The following is a 19601-nucleotide window of genomic DNA, read 5'->3' as shown; positions in this document are numbered from 1 at the left end:
AAGTCCTTGTATTGGATGTATTTGTCATGAATGTACTTCATTCTCTCTTTGTACAAGGACGAACTTGCATGTGCATGTACCAGAACTCATCTAATTCATTCAATTGTGCAACCCGCAAGTTAGAGATTGCATCCCAATCAAGATTTAACTTCTTTAAAGCCCACATGGCTTTGTGCTCGAGTTCCACCGAAAGATGACAAGCTTTGCCAAACACCAACCGGTATGGAGACATCCCGATAGGAGTTTTGAAAGTAGTCCGATAAGCCCATAGTGCATCATCAAGCTTCTTTGACCAATCCATCCAGTTAGCATTCACTGTGTTGGACAAAATACTCTTTATCTCCCAGTTGGAGACTTCCTCTTGACCGCAAGATTTAGGATAATAGGAAGTCGTAACTTTATGAGTGACACCATACTTTCTAAGCAAGGTGTCAAAAGCTTTATTGCAAAAATGCGACCCCCATCGCTTATGATAGCTCGCGGAGCACCAAATCTTGTGAAAATATTCTTCTCCAAAAATGCCACCACACTTCTCGCTTCATTCTTGGGTAGAGCAACAGCCTCAACCCATTTAGACACATAATCAACAGCGACCAAGATGTAGGTGTTTCCACAAGAACTCACAAAGGGATCCATGAAGTCAGTACCCCACACATCAAAGATATCAGTCTCCAAAATGGTAGTGAGAGGCATTTCATTCTTTTTCGAGATTTCACCGGCCCATTGACATTCATTACATCTTTTCACCATATCACTTGCATCTTTGTAGAGAATGGGCCAATAGAAATCGCAACTTAGCACTTTAGTCGTCGTTCATGGTGACCACCATAAGCCAAAGAGTGACAAGCTTCAAGAATAACATTTTGCTCTTCATCCGGTACATATCTTCTAATTACCCCTTCCGTGCAAATCCGGAAGAGGTAAGGCTCGTCCCAATAATAATTTTGACAATCCTGTTTGAGCTTCTTCCTTTGATTTGAAGAGAACTCATCTGGGATGATTCCACACACAAGGTAGTTTGCTAGATCAGCGAACCATTGTACCTCCTTCATTAAAATAGCCAAGAGTTTCTCATTAGGGAAGGAGTCATTGATTTCAAGGCCATCATGCGGCCTCCTCTCCTCCTCCAAACGAGACAAGTGGTCCTCCACTTGATTTTCACTCCATTTTCGATCTTGAATGTAAATATCAAACTCTTGCAACAATAGCACCCATCTCATCAACCTAGCTTTTGAATTTTTCTTGCTCATAAGATACCGAAGTGCCGCATGATCCGTATGAACAATAACCTTTGCACCCATAAAGAACGGGCAGAACTTCTCAATAGCAAACACTATGGCAAGGAACTCTTTTTCGGTAATAGTGTAATTGACTTGGGCATCATTCCTGGTCTTACTAGCATAGTAGACCGGATGAAAAATCTTGTTGTTACGTTGCCCTAAAACTGCTCCAACCATTACATCACTACCATCACACATGAGCTCAAAAGGAATGCTCCAATTAGGAGCAGTGATAATGGGAGTAGTTGTCAACTTGAACTTGAGCAATTCAAATGCTCTCATGCAATCATCATTGAAGTGAAATTTAGCATCTTTCTCCAAAAGCTTGCACAAGGGGTTCACCACTTTGGAAAAATCTTTTATGAAACGCCAGTTGAACCACGCGTGACCCAAGAAACTTCTCACGCCCTTCACGGATGTTGGAGGTGGAAGTTTAGATATCACCTCTATTTTCGCCTTGTCAACACCTATTCCCTTCTTTGAAATCTTGTGGCCTAGGAAAATACCCTCCTCGACCATGAAATGGCATTTCTCCCAATTCAACACCAAGTTCGTTTCTTCACACCTTGCCAATACCTTATCCAAATTTGCCAAGCAATCATCAAAGGAATCCCCGACTACCAAAAAGTCATCCATGAAGACTTCAAGGTAGTCCTCTACCATATCCTTAAAGATTGCCATCATACACCGTTGAAAAGTTGTCAATGCATTGCATAAGACAAATGGCATCCGCTTGAAAGTGAAGTGCCATAGGGACAAGTGAAAGTTGTTTTCTCTTGATCTTCCGGGGAAATAAGGATTTGATTGTATCCCGAATATCCATCTAGAAAGAAATAGAATGCCCGGCCGGCCAACCTATCAAGAATTTGGTTAAGAAAGGGTAGTGGGAAATGGTCTTTCCTTGTGAATTTGTTTAGCTTCCGATAGTCCATACACACTCTCCATCCGGTCACCGTTCTTGTTGGAATCAACTCGTTCTTATCATTGGTGACCACAGTTATGCCCCCCTTCTTCGGAACACATTGCACCAGAGAAGTCCACGAACTGTCAGAAATGGGGTAGACAACCCCGACATCTAACCACTTTATGATCTCCTTTTTGACCACGTCTTACATGGCTTCATTAAGTCTCCTTTGATGTTCAATGGAGGGTTTGGCATCTTCCTCCAAGTTAATATTGTGCATGAAAAATGTGGGGCTTATTCACCGAATATTCGCCAAAGTTCACCCAATAGCTTTCTTCCTCTTGTGGAGCACCGCCAATGTAGAGTCAACCTGCACATTAGTCAAATAAGAGGAAAGAATAACCGGTAAAGTAGAGCAAGGACCAAGGAATTCATACCTGAGATGTGGAGGTAATGGCTTCAACTCCAAGATAGGAGGCTCTTCAATTGAAGGCTTTATAGGAGGAGTTTTCCTATTCTCAAGATCCAAGGAAAGTTTCTGGGGTGCATAATTGTACGACCCCATCCCTTGTAAAGAATTAACACATTCCATGAAGCCATACATCTCGTCATAATCAAAATTGAGCAACACGGCCTCCAACATGTCACCCACATTAATCGTGGCACTTGTATCATCAATACTCACATCGGTCACCACGTCCACTAACGAACACACTTCATTGCTATTCGATTGCCTCATAGATTTGCACACGTGGAACACCACCTTTTAATCACCCACCCGGAAAGTGAGTTCACCAACTTCCACATAAACAAGAGCCTTCCCCTTAGCAAGAAAAGATCTACCAAGAATAATCGGCACCTCATAGTCCACTTCACAATCAAGAATAACAAAATCCTCTGGGAGAATGACCTTGTCAACTCGAACGAATACATCCTCAATCACCCCCAACGATCACTTCAGTGTACAATCGGCCATTTGTAATCTCACAGATGTGGGTCTTGGTTGCCCAATTCCCAATGTATTAAAAACCAAATAGGGCATCAAGTTGATACTTGCCCCAAGATCACAAAGAGCTTTTTCAAACTCGACACTTCCAATGGTACAAGGAATTGTAAAAGCACCGGGATCTTCCAACTTAGGAGCCATCGAATGCACAATTGCACTCACTTGGTGAGTGACTTTGATAGTTTCAAAATTCATCGATCTCTTCTTTGTCACCAAGTCCTTCATAAACTTTGCATATCCGGGCATTTTCTCCAAGGCTTCAACTAATGAAAAATTTATTGAGAGACTATTCATCATATCAATGAACTTCTTGAATTGATTATCGCCATTTTTCTTGGCAAGCCTTTGAGGACAGGGAGGAGGTGCCTTAGCTTTTTGCACTATCGGTTCCGGTATGTCATCACATGATCCCTAGATGGGTTCACATCCTCTTGAGTCTCTTTCACCGTGTCATCAATATCAATCCGCACTTTATCATTTGCTTACACAATATTGTTCGGGGTCTCCTCTTCTTCTACCACTTGCTCATCGTCCACAAGTTGCCTTTGACTTGAGGTATGTGCATTCCCACCTCTTCCACTTCTTGTAGTAACGGTCATGGCATGCCCCATATTGTTCACACCCTTCTGGTTCACCACCGTATCACTTGGTAGTGCCCCCTTGGGACGAGAATTTAAAGCTTGAGAGATTTGACTCATTTGCACTTCTAAGTTTGGGATTGATGTGTTGTCTGAAGCAAGTTGGGCATCAGAATCGGCATTCTTCTCCATCAGTTGCTTGAACATGTTCTCAATACGACCCATTTCATTGTTGGAGGAACTGGGACCATGAGAAGGATAAGGAGGTGGGTTGCTTAGTTGTTGATACATTGGGGGGCCTTTGAAAACCCGACCCCCGATTTCCTTGGTTGTTTTTCCACCCGCCTTGGTTGTTACCTCCCCAATTGCCATGGTTACTATTGTTTTGCAAATTCCCTCGGTTATTGCTTCCACTCCAATTGCCTTGATTGTTGTTATTCTAATTGCCTTGATTGTTTCCACTATTCCAATTACCTTGGTTATTAGAATTCCAATTGATTATTCGAAGGTCTCCATTGTTGTTGACTAGGGCCTTAGAAGTTGTTTCTTTGCCCTTGAAAGTTGTTCACATATTGGACCTCTTTTTCTTGATCATTGTAAGAATCACCTTGATCAAATCTACTATCATCTTGCCCAAAATTGTCCACTCTTTGTTGCACTTGTGGACTTCTTGTTCTTCTCTTGTTTACCATCATATTGACTCCCTCCATAGCATTGACTTGCCTCGGGTTTTGCACTTGTTGAAGTTGAGTCTTTGCCAATTGGTTCATAGTGGTTGTCAATTCGGCTATGGCTTGCCCATAAACATGTAACTCTTTATGAAGAAGAATCACATTTGGATAACCTTGTGGAACATTGGCTCTGGATTTCCACGCCAATGAAGTATCTGCCATCTCATCCAAAATATCACACGCCTTCGCATAAGGCATAGTCATGAAGTTTCCACCAGCAAGTTGATTCACTACATATTGGTTGGTGGTATTGATCCCCCGATAGAAAGTTTGTTGAATCATGTTCTTCGTCATATCATTGTTGGGGAACTCTTTCACCAGTGTCCTATATCTTTCCCATATCTTATGTAATGGTTCATTGGGCTCTTGCTTGAATGCTAGAATTTCATCCCGAAGAATGGCCATGTGCCCGGGAGAGAAGTACTTTGAAATACATTTCTCCGCTAGTTCATCCCAAGTACGAATGGAATGATTTGGCAAACGTTCCAACCAATCTAAAGCTTTCCCCCGTAGAGAGAAGGGAAAAAGCCTTAGCCTCAAAGCATCCTCAGAGACATTTGTTTGTTTTCTCGCCCAACACGTATCAACGAACCCCTTCAAATGTTTATATGCATTTTGGCCCGGTGCACCGGTGAAGAACCCTCGTTGCTCGAGCAAAATGAGCATGACGTTGGTAATTTGAAAGTTTCCCGCCCTAATACGGGGTGTAGGGGTGTTCAAAACCAAACCGAAACCGAAAACCGAATCGAAACCGAAGCTTAATGGCTTATTGGTATTGGGTTAACGGTTTAACGGACGAGGAACGGATTGAAATTTTTTTATTAACGGCTTATCGGTTTGGGGGCGGATTATTCAATTTTCTTAACGGATAATCCGTTAACCCGTTAAGAATATATATATATATATATATATATATATATATATATATATATATATATATATATATCTTCTAGTACTCTATCTCTAAGTTCTAATGCCTAATTCCTAAATAATCAGAACCCTTACGTACTATGCATCAGAAGATCCCAGGCTTCGCTTAGCTTAGCTTATTCTCCCACCCTACAACAAGATTGTTTAAGTTGATGTATATGGTTCACCTCTGCTTTTGTTTTTTAAAACTAATGTATGTTGTCTATGTTTAATAGAAGAACAACAGTGTTGTGCCACATCTTTTTTCACTCTACAACACATGACACACTACATCATTTTTATGTAGGCGTTAACAGACATGTATGTCTGGACTCAATGTATAATTTTCTATTCTGAATTTGTATGCTAGGCGGTCAGCAATCAATTAATACACGCAATATAGATTGAATTAGGCCCATAAACCGCCCAATAACCGCCCGATAAGAGCTAAACCGATACCAATCCGCCCGATATCTTATCGGGTGGCTAGCAGATTAATACATTTAAAAGACGATAACCGTTAAGCCAAACCGTTAAGAGTAATTAACTGCCCAATCCGCTCGATAAGCAGCCCTAACGGGGTGGGACTATAACACTTGCATACCCTTCATTCGGCAACACCCGGTGTGGAGCCGCTCGTGGTGGAGGTGGGGGTGGAACGAGTACAATGTCTTGAGGCAGTCGGCCTCATCTATTGGCTTGAGGTTTAAGAGGGACCTCATCCATTACATCATCATCAACGTCTACATCACCCACGGCTATGTTTTCGAGATCGTTGTTTGCCATGATTGCACCTACAATACTCACACGTTAGTAACAAGGAAGGAAAAGAAGATATTCCAAAAACACACCTAAATATATAGCTAACACCGTTTTTTAGCTTCCCGGCAAGGGGGTCAAAAATTTGATCTCGTCCAATTTCACTCCTCTATTTGATGATATGAAAACGGTCGATGCAATAGTAATACCCAACAAGAGTCGGGGTCGAAATCCGCAGGGAGCTATGTGAATGGGTGTTAGTAGTATATATCTTAGCACGTGAGTTTGTATATCAAAATTTGCACTTCCGCAATATTTGGTTTTGTTTGAAAATCTAAGTTAAACTACGATTGCGATTTAAAGAATGAAACAAGAAAATTATTTTTGGTTGTTTTTCAAATGATATAAAAGGCCTAGGGCTATGACCTTCACCTAGGTGTTTGCCTAATGGGTTGTAAACTTTAAAGCTTGTTTTATTGGTCGAGTGTATTATAGCTATCAACACTCTAGTACCCACTCACTACCTCTCGGTCAGAGAGTGATTTTGCCCAATTTGACTTTCTCAAGTCTAAATGGATATTGAACAAAACAGTTGATAATAAGCTCAAGTCAGGTTTTACTATCTCTAGGTTCAACCCCTTAATTGGGCTTATCAATCTTTCGATGGACCTAATTTCTTGCTATTTCCTAGACTAAGTCTCTCTTTCTCAGGTAGAGACCAAGTCAAATAGGCATGAAATAATGTTTGCAACCATTAATTCTTCAAATAAAAGCAAGAACAAGGCTGGATAATCAACACCCAACCATAAACAAGCAATAAATCAAACACCCATTAAGTTTACACACTAGGGTTGGGTCTCAACCCTAGTGAAAATCTAGCTACTCATGCTTAAATTGGAAAGAAAAGAAGAAGAAATGATAAGTAAACCCATATTGATAATTAAAATGATGAAATCAATGTTCAAAAAGCTCAAAATAGCAAAAACTACTAAAAAGAGTAAAAGAAACCGTCTAGAGTGGCTGCTGATGTCAAAAGTTGACCTAAAAAAGTAAAACTCTTTTATTTATAGAGGGCTGGAATTTTCGAACAAAAATGCCCTTTCGGAGATTCTGCGGCCGCACAATTTCATGTCGGTCTGCACTCTGCTTCATCTTCACAAGGTTGGAAATCTGCGGCCGTATAATAATGAATTGCGGCCGCACTGCCCTCTTTCTGCGGTCCACACAATTGTGTCTACGGCCGCACCTTGTTCTTCTGTGGTCCGCACAAATGTGTTTGCGGCTGCACAACTCTTCTTCTGCGGCCGCACAATAATTGTGCGATCCGCACTTGTGTTGGACTGGAGGTGCAGGTTCTCTGAACTTTTGCTCTGACCCAGCTTCTGCGGCCGCACAATTCATGTGCGGTCCGCACTTTTCAACATATTCTGATAGACTTTCTTCACATCCTACGGCCGCAGATGATATTCTGAGATCCGCACTTTTATCTTTTCTGCTTGTTTTTGTCATTGAGTTTAGATTACTCCTTCTTGAGTTGGATTTCATCTCGGGAGCTCATCTTCTAATATTCCTGTAATTAAGTACATTTTATCAGTTTTTAGAAACACAATTAAGCGCTTTTGAACTAAAGCAAAAGCTAAAAGGCGCTAATAAGTAGTCAAAACCCCCACTTATCAAACGCGGAGCCTCACTCGCGAACGCATAGGCTTAAGGCCTGCTGCCCCCACTGACCGTTCCTCTTCGCGAACGCGTGGACCGTCTCGTGAACGCTTGGACCTAAGAATATAAAGCTTCGCGAATGAGAAGGCAAAGTTACCAGTGATACTCAAACTCTTCTACGCGAACGCGGGTGCACCTTCGCGAACGCGTAGAAGGAAACCAGACACCAGAAAAAAAATCTGAAGCTTCAGCCATCTTCCAAGTCCAATTTCCAATCAGTTAATCATCCGAAATCCACCCGAGGTCCCCGACACCTCAACCAAACCTTCCAACAAGTCCTAAAACATCATACAAACATGCTCGAAGCGTCAAATCACATCAAACAACACTAGAATCATGAATTGCGCATCGTTTCTAGCCTAATGAACTTTTAAACTACAAACTTCTACATTCGACGCCGAAACCTATCAAATCAAGTTTGATTGACCTCGAATTTTGCACACAAGTCATAAATGACATTACACACCTGTTCTAACTTCCGCAATTGAAATCCGACCCTGATATCAAAAAGTCCACTCCCAGTCAAACTTCCAAAAATCATCCAATTTTCCAATTTTCGCCATTTGATACCGAAATGACCTACGAACCTCCAAATCAACATCCGGACACCCTCCTAAGACCAAATTCACCCTACGGAGCTATTAGAACTGCCAAAACTCCATTCCGGAGTCATCTTCACACAATTCCAGCTACGGTCGATTCTTACGACTTAAACTTCCATTTTAGGGACTGTGTGTCCCATTTCACCCCGAAACCAAAAGCTAATCATCCCGACAAGCTACGTAACCACAAAATGAAATAGATGGAGTAATAAATAGGGGTTCAGGGCTAACACTCTCAAAACGATTGGCCGGGTCGTTACATCCTCCCCCTCTTAAAACAAACGTTCGTCCTCGAACGAGTATAGAGACATACCTGAAGTGGTAAAAAGATGAGGATAACGGCTGCGCATATCATGCTCGGTCTCCCAAGTCGCCTCCTCGACCAGATGACCCCTCCGTTGAACCTTCACTAAAGCGATATTCTTCAACCTCAACTTTCGAACCTGCCTGTCCAAAATGGCCACCGACTCCTCAACATAAGGTAGATCCTTATCCCGCTGGACTGAGCTGAAGTCTAACACATGAGACAGATCAGCATGTTACTTCCGGAGCATGGAAATATGGAATACTGGATGAATTGCAGAGAGACTAGGTGGTAGTGCAAGTCTGTAAGCCACCCCTCCAACCCTTTCAAGAATATCAAAAGGCCCGATATACCTAGGACTCAACTTGCCCTTATTTCCGAACCTCATAACACCTTTTATGGGCGAAACCTGGAGCAAGAACCGCTCCCCAACCATGAATGCAACGTCACGAACCTTCCGATCCGCATAACACTTCAGCCTAGACTAGGTTGTACGAAGTCGATCCTGAATCAATTTAACTTTCTCCAAGGCATCCTGAACCAAGTCTGTACCCAATAGCCTAGCCTCACCCGACTCGAACCAACCCACTGGAGATCGGCATCGTCTACCATACAAAGCCTCATACGGCGCCATCTGAATACTCGACTGATAACTGTTGTTGTAGGCAAACTCCGAAAGTGGAAAGAACTGATCCCAAGCACCCCCAAATCCATCACACACGCACGAAGCATATCCTCTAATATCTGAATAGTGCGCTCGGACTGTCCGTCCGTCTGAGGGTGAAATGATGTACTCAACTCCACCCGAGTACCCAACTCACGTTGTACGGCCCTCCAGAACCTCAATGTAAATGGTGTACTCCGGTCAGAGATGATAGATACCGGTACGCCATGAAGTCTGACAATCTCGCGGATGTAAAACTGAGCCAGCTACTCCGAAGAGTAAGTAGTAACCACAAGAGATGACTTGGTCAATCTATCCACAATCACCCAAACTGCAACAAACTTCCTCTGAGTCCGTGGGAGCCCAATAACGAAATCCATAGTGATCAACTCCCATTTCCACTCTGGAATCTCTAACTTCTGAAGCAACCACCCGATCGCTAATGCTCATACTTCATCTGTTGATAATTTAAGCACCGAGCTACATATTCCACTATGTCCTTCTTCATCTGCCTCCACCAATAGTGCTGCCGCAAGTCCTGATACATCTTCGTGACACCTGGGTGAATAGAGTACCGCGAACTGTGAGCCTCCTAGAGAATCAACTCACGCAAACCATCTACATTAGGCACACATAGCCTTCCCTACATCCGTAGTACAACGTCATCCCCAATAGTGACCTCTTTGGCATTATCGTGCTGAACCGTGTCATTACAAACAAGCAGATGTGGGTCATCATACTGACGCACACTAATACGATCATAAAGAGAAAACTGAGAAACCACACAAGTCAACACTCTGCTCGGCTCGAAAATATCCAATCTGACAAACTGGTTGGCCAAGGCCTGAACATCCAAGGCTAAAGGCCTCTCTACTACCGGTAGATATGCTAAACTGCCCAAACTCTCTACCTTGCGACTCAAGGCATCGACCACCATATTGGCCTTCCCGGGATGATAGAGAATGGTGATGTCATAATCCTTAAGCAGCTCCAACCATCCCCGCTACCGCAAGTTAAGATCCTTTTATTTAAACAGATGTTGTAGACTCCGGTGATCAGTGAAAACCTCACAAGGGACACCGTACAAATAGTGCCGCCAGATCTTCAAGGCATGAACAATAGCTGCCAACTCAAGGTCGTAGACATGATAGTTTTTCTCATGCACCTTCAACTGTCTAGACACGTAGGCAATCACCCTACCGTCCTGCATCAACACCATGCCGAGACCAATGCGTGACGTATCATAATATATTATATAGGACCCCAAACCAATAGGTAATATCAACACTGGGGTTGTAGTCAAAGCAGTCTTGAGCTTTTGAAAGCTCTCCTCATACTCCTCGGTCCACCTGAACGGAGCACCCTTCTGGGTCAATCTGGTCATAAGTGCTTCAATAGACGAGAAACCCTCTACAAATCGACGGTAGTAACCCACCAAACCAAGAAAACTCCGAATCTCTGTAGATGAGGACGGTCTAGGCCAACTCTGCACTGCTTCAATCTTCTTTGGATCTACCTTGATCCCCTCACTCGATACTATATGACCCAAAAATGCCGCTGAATCTAGCCAGAATTCACACTTCAAAAATTTTGCATATAACTTCTCCTCTCTCAAGGTCTGAAGCACAACCCTTAGGTGCTGATCATGATCCTCCCGACTCCGGGTGTACACCAAAATGTCATCAATAAACACAATGACAAAAGAGTCAAGATAGGGCTGAAATACACTGTTCATCAAGTGCATGAATACTGCTGGGGCGTTGGTCAGCCCAAAAGATATCACAAAAAACTCGTAATGACCATACCGAGTCCTGAAAGCAATCTTCGGGATATCTGGCTCGCGAATCTTCAACTGATGATAGCCTGAACGCAAGTCGATCTTAGAGAACACCCTGGCTCCCTGAAGTTGATCAAATAGGTCATCAATACGTGGCAAAGGATAACTGTTCTTCACTGTAACCTTGTTCAACTAGCGATAATCAATACACATTCGCATTGAACCATCCTTCTTCTTTACAAAAAAGACTGGAGCACCCCAAGGCGATACACTGGGCCGAATGAAGCCCTTATCGAGCAACTCTTGCAATTGTTCCTTTAATTCTTTCAACTCTTCTTGGGCCATACGATAAGGTGGAATAGAAATGGGCTGAGTTCCCTGTAACAAATCAATGCCAAATTCAATATCTCTGTCGAGCGGCATGCCCAGAGATCTACCGAAAATACGTCTGCAAAATCCCTCACTACCGAAACTGACTCGATGGTAGGAGTATCAACACTAATATCCCTCACATAGGCCAGATACGCATTACACCCCTTCTCAACTATTCGCGGATCTTTAATAAATGAGACAAACCTGCTAGGAACATGATCTAAGGTACCTCTCCAGTCTAGTTGCAGTAGACCTGGCATAGCCAACATCACCATCTTGGCGTGATAATCAAGGACAACGTGATAGGGCGACAACCGATCCATGCCTAAAATAACATCGAAATCTACCATACTGAGCAATAATAAATTAGATCTGGTCTCAAAACCACTAAGAACAACCAAACACGATCGATACACACGGTCAACAACAATAGAATCACCTGCGTGTGTAGACACAGACATGTAAACTCAGAGAATCATCGGATACAACCAAATACGAAGCGGCATAAGATGACACATAGAAATAAGTGGAGATTGGATCAAATAAGACTCATGCATCTCTATAATAGACCAGAACAATACATGTGATAACAAAATCTGATGCAACTGCCTCCGTCCTAGCAGGAAGGGCATAATATCTGGCATGGCCTCCTCCTCTAGGACGACTACCTGTACGACCTCCACCTCTAGCTGGCTGTGCAGGAGGGGTGGTAGCTGGTGCTGTAACCATAGCCTGAGGACTTGGTGGAGCACGCGGTGACTGAGAAATCTGTGGAGGTGTACCCCTCCTAAGTCTGGGGCAATCCCTCACCATATGGCGAGTGTCGCCACACTCAAAATAATCTCTCGGAGGATGTGGCTGTTGTGACTGGCTCGAGCATGATCGACTGGATTGACCACTAAAAGCACCCCGTACAGGAGGCACACTAGACACTGGAGGTGCAGAATAAGGATCCTGGGGCCTAGTAGTGGCCGGAGCACCACTGACGGCTGGAAGTGCTGAATGGACAGGGCAACCTATATAACCTCTGCCCTGACGAGCTATAGCTGGGGCACGAGTGCCACTATAAGTGCCAGGTTCTCCAGACCTCTTGGCCTATCTCTTCTCTCTATCCCGAGTCAGCATACCCTCCAACCTCCTAGCAATCCCTACTACCTGCTGGTACGCAATATCCATCCCCAACTCTCCGGCCATACTCAATTTGATACTGGGATTGAGCCCCTCAATAAACTGATAAACCCGCTCTCGAATAGTAGCAACCAAGGCCGGTGCATGCCTAGCCAAATTAATTGAATCAGACCACATACTCTAACACGGTCATAGAACCCTGGCGCAAGTGCTCAAACTCTGCGCGCCATGTATCTATGAGACTCTGGGGAACATACTCCCTCAAGAACATGTCTGAGAACTGAGTCCAAGTGAGTGAAGCTTCCTCAGCTAAACTACCCAACTCATATGCACGCCACCACTGATAGGCCGCTCCTCTAAACTGGAACGTAGTGAAGGAAACCCCACTAGTCTTCACAATACCCATAGTAGGGAGGATACGGCAGCACTCCTTAAGAAAACCTTAGGCATTCTCTGATGCCAAGCCACTTAAAGTAGGAGGGTGGTGCTTTTTGTACCTCTCAAGCCTGAGCTGCTCTGCCTCAGAAACTGCTACCCTAACCTCGGGCTGAACTGGAGCTACCAGCTGCATCGGTATGATCTCTGGAACCTGGTCGACCTAAAGTGTGATGACCTAAAAGTTCATCTTTAAATTTGATAATTAATTCTGTGTTATAAGACCTCGAAAAGTATTGTTTATCACTCTTCGACTTGCGTGCGTAGTCCGTATAATTTTTCAAAAAGTCTTTATGTGAAAAATGGATTAAAATGTGAAATAGAGCCTTAAAACTCAACTAAGTTGACTTTGGTCAACATTTTGAGCAAATGGGCCCAGATCAGTATTTTGACAGTTCCGGCAGGTCCGTATTGTGATTTGGGACTTGAGCGTATACCCGAAATTTAATTTGGAGGTCCCTAGCTCAAGTTATGGCAATTTAACGGAAACTAGAAATTTAAAGGCTAAAGATTTCCAAAGTTTGACCACGAATTTGACTTTTTGATATCGGGGTTGGAATCCGATTCCGAAAATTTGAATAGCTCTATGTCATTTATGACTTTTCTGTCGAATTTGGTGAGAAACGGAGTTGATTTAACGTGATTCGGACGTCCGGTTGTAAAAATATAAGTTTTAAAATTCTCTTGAAAATTTCATTCGATTTGGGGTTCAATTCGTAGTTCTAGGTATTATTTTGGCGATTTGATCGCGCGATCAAGTTTGTATAATGTTTTAGGACTTGTGTGCATGTTTGGTTTGGAGCCCCGAGGGCTCGAGTGAGTTTCGGATAGGCTACGGGATAATTTTGAACTTAGAAAATCTGGTTTTTGAGCTTCTGCTATCATCTGGTGCATTGTGCTTCGCGATCACGAAGCCATTCCTGCGATCGCGAAGAGGAAATTGTGAGTCATGAGTTTTACCCTTCGCGTTCGCAAAGATAGGCACACTAACACGGAAGGTTATCTTCCAGTGCACTGCGAACACGAGGACCAAGCTGCGATCGCGTAGAAGGAATGAGGAAGAAGCTGAAGCACTGAATTTGTGCTACGCGATCGCAAAAGCCTGTACGCGATCGCGTAAGGTTGAGAAAATGTTCTCTGCGATCGCAAACAATTATCCGTGATCGCAAAGAGTAAAATGGACCTGGCAGAAGTTATTCTACGCGATCGCGAACGAATCTCCACGATCGCATGAATAAAAATCTGAAAAAAACAGAACTTAAGTTCTGGAAATGGGATTTCGACCCATTTTCAACCATTTCCAATTTTTGAGCTCGGGTAAGGTGATTCTTGGGCGATTTTCACGGAAAGACATTGGGGTAAGTGTTCTTTATCCTATATTGATTATATTTCATGATTCCATACTCATTTATATCATGAATCCGTGAAATTTTGGGAGAAAAATCAGATTTTTATAAAATCTTCCAAAAACAAAAATTTAAGATTTAAAGGTCCATTTGACATCGAAATTTGATAATTTTTGTGTGGTCGGACTCGTCTCGGAATGGGTGTTCGGATTTTATAAGTTTTTTCGAGATTTGAGACATGGGCCCCACTGTCAATTTTAAAAGTGAATTTCAGATTTTATCCGGAAAATTAGTAAATTCATGTAGAATTAATTACTATGATTCGTATTGAGTATATCGAATTGTTTGCGAATAGATTTGACGCTTTTGGAGACAAATTCAAAAGGAAAAGCTGTGGTCGAGTAATTGATTGAAATTGCAAAGCGAGGTAAGTGTCGTAGTTAACCTTGACTTGAGAGAATAGAACCCTTAAATTATTTGTTATTTGAAATGCATGTGAACGACGTATAGGTGAGGTGACGAGTGTCTATACGTTATCAAATTAATTGTTTGCATAATTATTTGAAAATCATAAATTATTCTAAGACACGAATTAATTGTTATAATAATCGTTTCTCTCCTATTCTTTGTCAAATATTAATTCTGAAATTCCTGCAATAATTGTTACATGCTATTTGATTTATGTGTCTTAATTGTTACTTCAATTTTAGCATATTAAATATTAAACTGCCTATTTTCTTTACGATTTTCACAATTAATTGCTAATTGCCATTGTTTGTTTATAAATAAATTATAATTATTGTATGCCTTGATGTTTAATCGTTTCTCATTGGACGTGGTATTTATTGGAGTAATTTTTGTTACATTTATGAGTTGTTGAAATATATTGGGGGAACGGGTTGCACGCCGCAACGAAAATGAAAGTAAATATATATGTATATTGGGGGATCGGATTGCACGCTACATCAGACTTATTAAAAATTTTATATTGGGGGATCGGATTGCACGCCGCAATAGACTTATTTAAAAGTCTATATATATACTTGATTAAAATAAATTTATTGGAGGGTTGAAAATGAATATATTGTGGGAGTGGGTTGCACGTTGCAACGGAAATTGGTTGAAATAATAATTGGCTATGACTGATGAGTTGGCTTCAACTATTAAAAATGAGTTATCTGATTTAATTCTATCATTGTGGTTATTATTATTATTGCGTACAGGTTAATGTAAGTGACCTGCCTTAACCTCGTCACTACTTCTTCGAGGTTAGGCTCGACACTTACTAGTACATGGGGTCGGTTGTACTGATACTATACTCTGCACTTCTTGTGCAGAGTTTGGAGTTGGTCCCAGCGGCGTACCATAGACTTGCTCGAATTTCAGCTACCTAGAGGAGACTTGAGGTATAATTGCACGACGTCCGCAATTCTGAAGTCCCCGTCTACTTTACTTTAGTTGTGTGTTTATTTTCAGACAACTTTATTTTATTCAGACCCTTTATTTGTATTATTCTAGAAGCTAGTGCACTTGTGACACCAATTCTAGGATGGTATTTAAACATCGCTATTTTTATGGATTAATCACTACATTTTAAACTTTACTTCCGCATTGGCTTCTTTGTTATTAATTAATTTAAAATTGTTTAAAAATGGTTAATATTATTCTAATGTTGGCTTGCCTAGCAAGTGAAATGTTAGGCACCATCACGGTCCCGAAGGTGAGAATTTCGGGCCGTGACAAGTTGGTTACATAGGTCTCACGAGTTACGAGCAAGCTTAGTAGAGTCTGAAGGATCGATACAGAGACGTCTGTACTTATCTCTCAGAGGCTATGAAGTTTAGGAACAATATCACTTCTTTCTTATTCTGTCGTGCAAATTTATTCTATCATCGATGATTGAACCATTCTACTCTTATTCTCTCGAAGATGGTGAGAACACGTAATACCTCTACCGATGGACAGGGACCAGAACCCCCAGTGGCAACTATGGCCAGGGGTAGAGATCGAGGCCGAGGTCGTGCTAGAGGCCGAGGTAGAGGCAGAGGTAGAGCTCAGTCCAGAGCTCGAGCAACTGCACCTGTTGTAGAACCTCAGGTGGATCTTCAGGAGGAGGTTCCAGTTTAGAATGTACCAGTTGGACCAATTCAGGTCCCGGAAGGATTCATAGCTACTCCAGTGCTTCAGGACGCTCTAGTCCGTTTGGTGAGTCTTATGGAGGGTGTGGCCCAGAATGGTACATTTTCAGTGGCACCAGCCGTCTCACAGGCTGGGGTAGGAGCACAAACTTCCACTAATCCCGCTCCGGAGTAGATGACTCCCCAGAATCAAGCTCCAGCAGCCCCACCAGTTGGGGTTGTTCAGCTAGTTGTTGTGGCACATATCGGTGATAGGCCCGCCATGTCCTTTGAGGCCTTATTGAGACTGGATAAGTTTACCAAGATCTTTCCAGTTCACTTCAGTGGTACACCTTCTGAGGACCCACATGATTATCTTGACTGCTGCCATGAGGTGTTGTGGAACATGGGTATAGTTGAGACCAATAGGGTTAATTTTGCTGTATTTAAGATGACGAGTTCTGCTAAGAGGTGGTGGAGAGATTATACATTGACTAGACCAGTTGGATCGCCTGCATTTACCTGGGAGTAGTTCTCTCAGCTATTTCTGGAGAAATTCCTTCCTATCACCCTGAGAGAGGATTACCACAAACAATTTGAGCATTTACAGCAGGGTAGTATGACTGTTACTCAGTATGAGTTCTGTTTTGTGGATTTAGCCTGTCATGCTCTACTTTTATTACCTATTGAGGGAGAGAGAGTGAGGAGGTTTATTGAGGGACTCACTCACCCTATCAGGCTTCAGATGGCCAAGGAGACCGGAAGTGAGATTTCTTTTCAGGCAGCTGCTAATGTCGCGAGGAGGATTGAGATGGTTCTTGCGCAGGAAAGAGGGCAGAGGTCTGATAAGAGGCCTCGTCAGTTCGGTGGTTTCAGTGGTGCCTCGTCTGGAGGTAGGGGTAATTTTAGTAGGGGCCATCCTCCTAGACCGTTTCATTCAGCACTTCAGGCATATCATGGTGCTTCAGGGAGTCACGGTTCTATTATGCCTTACTCTGGACAGCCATCATTTAGTGCACATTCAGCTCCTATTAGTGCACCATCACTCCAGAGTCACTACAGTGGTTATCTAGCCCATTCGGGTCAGCTTCAGCTTCAGCAGCCACGACATCAGGATGGGTGTTATGAGTGTGGGATCATTGGTCACATCAGGAGATATTACCCTAGGTTGTTGAGTAACAGATCTCGGCAGGATTCTCGTGCCATCATACTGGCACCGGTTGCTTCACCGCCTACTCAGCTAGCTAGAGGTAGGGGTAAAGAAGCTAGAGGTGAAGGTTAGGCCATTAGAGGTGTAGTTCAGGCCATTAGAGGTAGATGTCAGACCGATAGAGGTGGATGACATCCAGTTAGAGGCCATCCCAGGGACGCAGTTCAGAGTGGTGGGGCTCAACCCCGATTTTATGCTTTTCCATCTAGGCTGAGGCCGAGTCATCTGATGCTGTGATCACATGTATTATTCCAGTTTGCCATAGAGATGCTTCTGTTCTATTTGATCCAGGATCTACTTATTCCTATGTGTCCTCCTATTTTGCTTCATATTTGGTTGTGCCTTGTGATTCTCTGAGTGCTTCTCTGTGTATCTACACCGGTGGGAGACTCTGTTGTAGTAGATCATGTCTATCGTTCGTGTGTGGTTACTATTGGTTGTCTTGAGACTAGTGTGGATCTTCTACTTCTTGATATGGTGGATTTTGATGTCATCTTAGGTATGGATTGGCTGTCACCCTATCATGCTATATTGGATTGTCATGCAAAGACAGTGACCTTAGCCATGCCGGGGTTACCTCAGTTAGAGTGGAAAGGAACTCCTGGTCACTCTATCAGCAGGGTTATTTCTTATATGAAAGCTCGGCGTATGGTCGAGAAAGGGTGTCTAGCCTATTTGGCTTATATTTGCGATCCAAGTGCGGATGTTCCTTCTATGGACTCAGTACCAGTTGTTCGTGAATTTCCAGAAGTATTTCCTGCAGATTTGTCGGGGATGCCACCCGACAGAGATATTGACTTCTGTATTGATTTGGCTCCGGGCACTCAGCCCATTTCTATCCCACCATACCGTATGGCCCCGCCAGAGTTGAAAGAATTGAAGGAGCAATTACAAGACTTGCTTGATTAGGGATTCATTAGACCCAATGTCTCGCCCTGGGGTACACCATTATTATTTGTAAAGAAGAAAGATGGTTCAATGCAAATGTGTATAGATTATCGATAGTTGAACAAGGCCACTATCAAAAACAAATATCCACTACCAAGAATTAATGAATTATTTGATCAGCTTCAGGGTGCCAAGGTATTTTCGAAGATCGATTTGAGATCTGGTTACCATCAGTTAAAGATTAGGGCATCTGATGTCCCTAAAACAGCTTTACTGATTCGGTATGGGCATTACGAATTCTTAGTGATGTCATTTGGGTTGACAAATGCCCTAGCAGCATTTATGTATTTGATGAATCGGGTATTCAAGCCCTATTTGGATTCTTTTTTGGTTGTATTCATTGATGATATCTTGATTTACTCCAGCAGTCGAGAGGAGCATGAGCAACATCTTCAGAGTGTGCTTCATACTTTGAAGAATAATCAGTTATATGCCAAATTTTCAAAATGTGAGTTTTGGTTAGACTCAGTTGCCTTTGTGGGGGTATGTGGTATCGACAGAATGCATAAATGTGGATCCTAAGAAGATTGAGGCTGTTCAGAATTGGCCTAGACCTACTTCAGTTACAGAGATCCAGAGTTTTCTAGGTTTAGCAGGTTACTATTGTTGGTTCGTGGAAGGGTTTTCATCTATAGCAAGCCCATTTACCAGACTGACACAAAAAGGTCTCCCATTCAAATGGTAAAACGAGTATGAGTTGAGCTTTCAGAAGCTCAAAACTACTTTGATTACGAAGCCAGTATTACCCACAGGTTCAGGATCTTAAATGGTATGTTGTGATACATCTCACATTGGGCTTGGTGCAGTATTAA

The sequence above is a fragment of the Nicotiana tabacum genome, chromosome 21 (assembly GCF_000715075.1).
Source record: "Nicotiana tabacum cultivar K326 chromosome 21, ASM71507v2, whole genome shotgun sequence".
Lineage (NCBI taxonomy): Eukaryota > Viridiplantae > Streptophyta > Magnoliopsida > Solanales > Solanaceae > Nicotiana > Nicotiana tabacum.
This window is presented reverse-complemented; position numbering follows the sequence as displayed.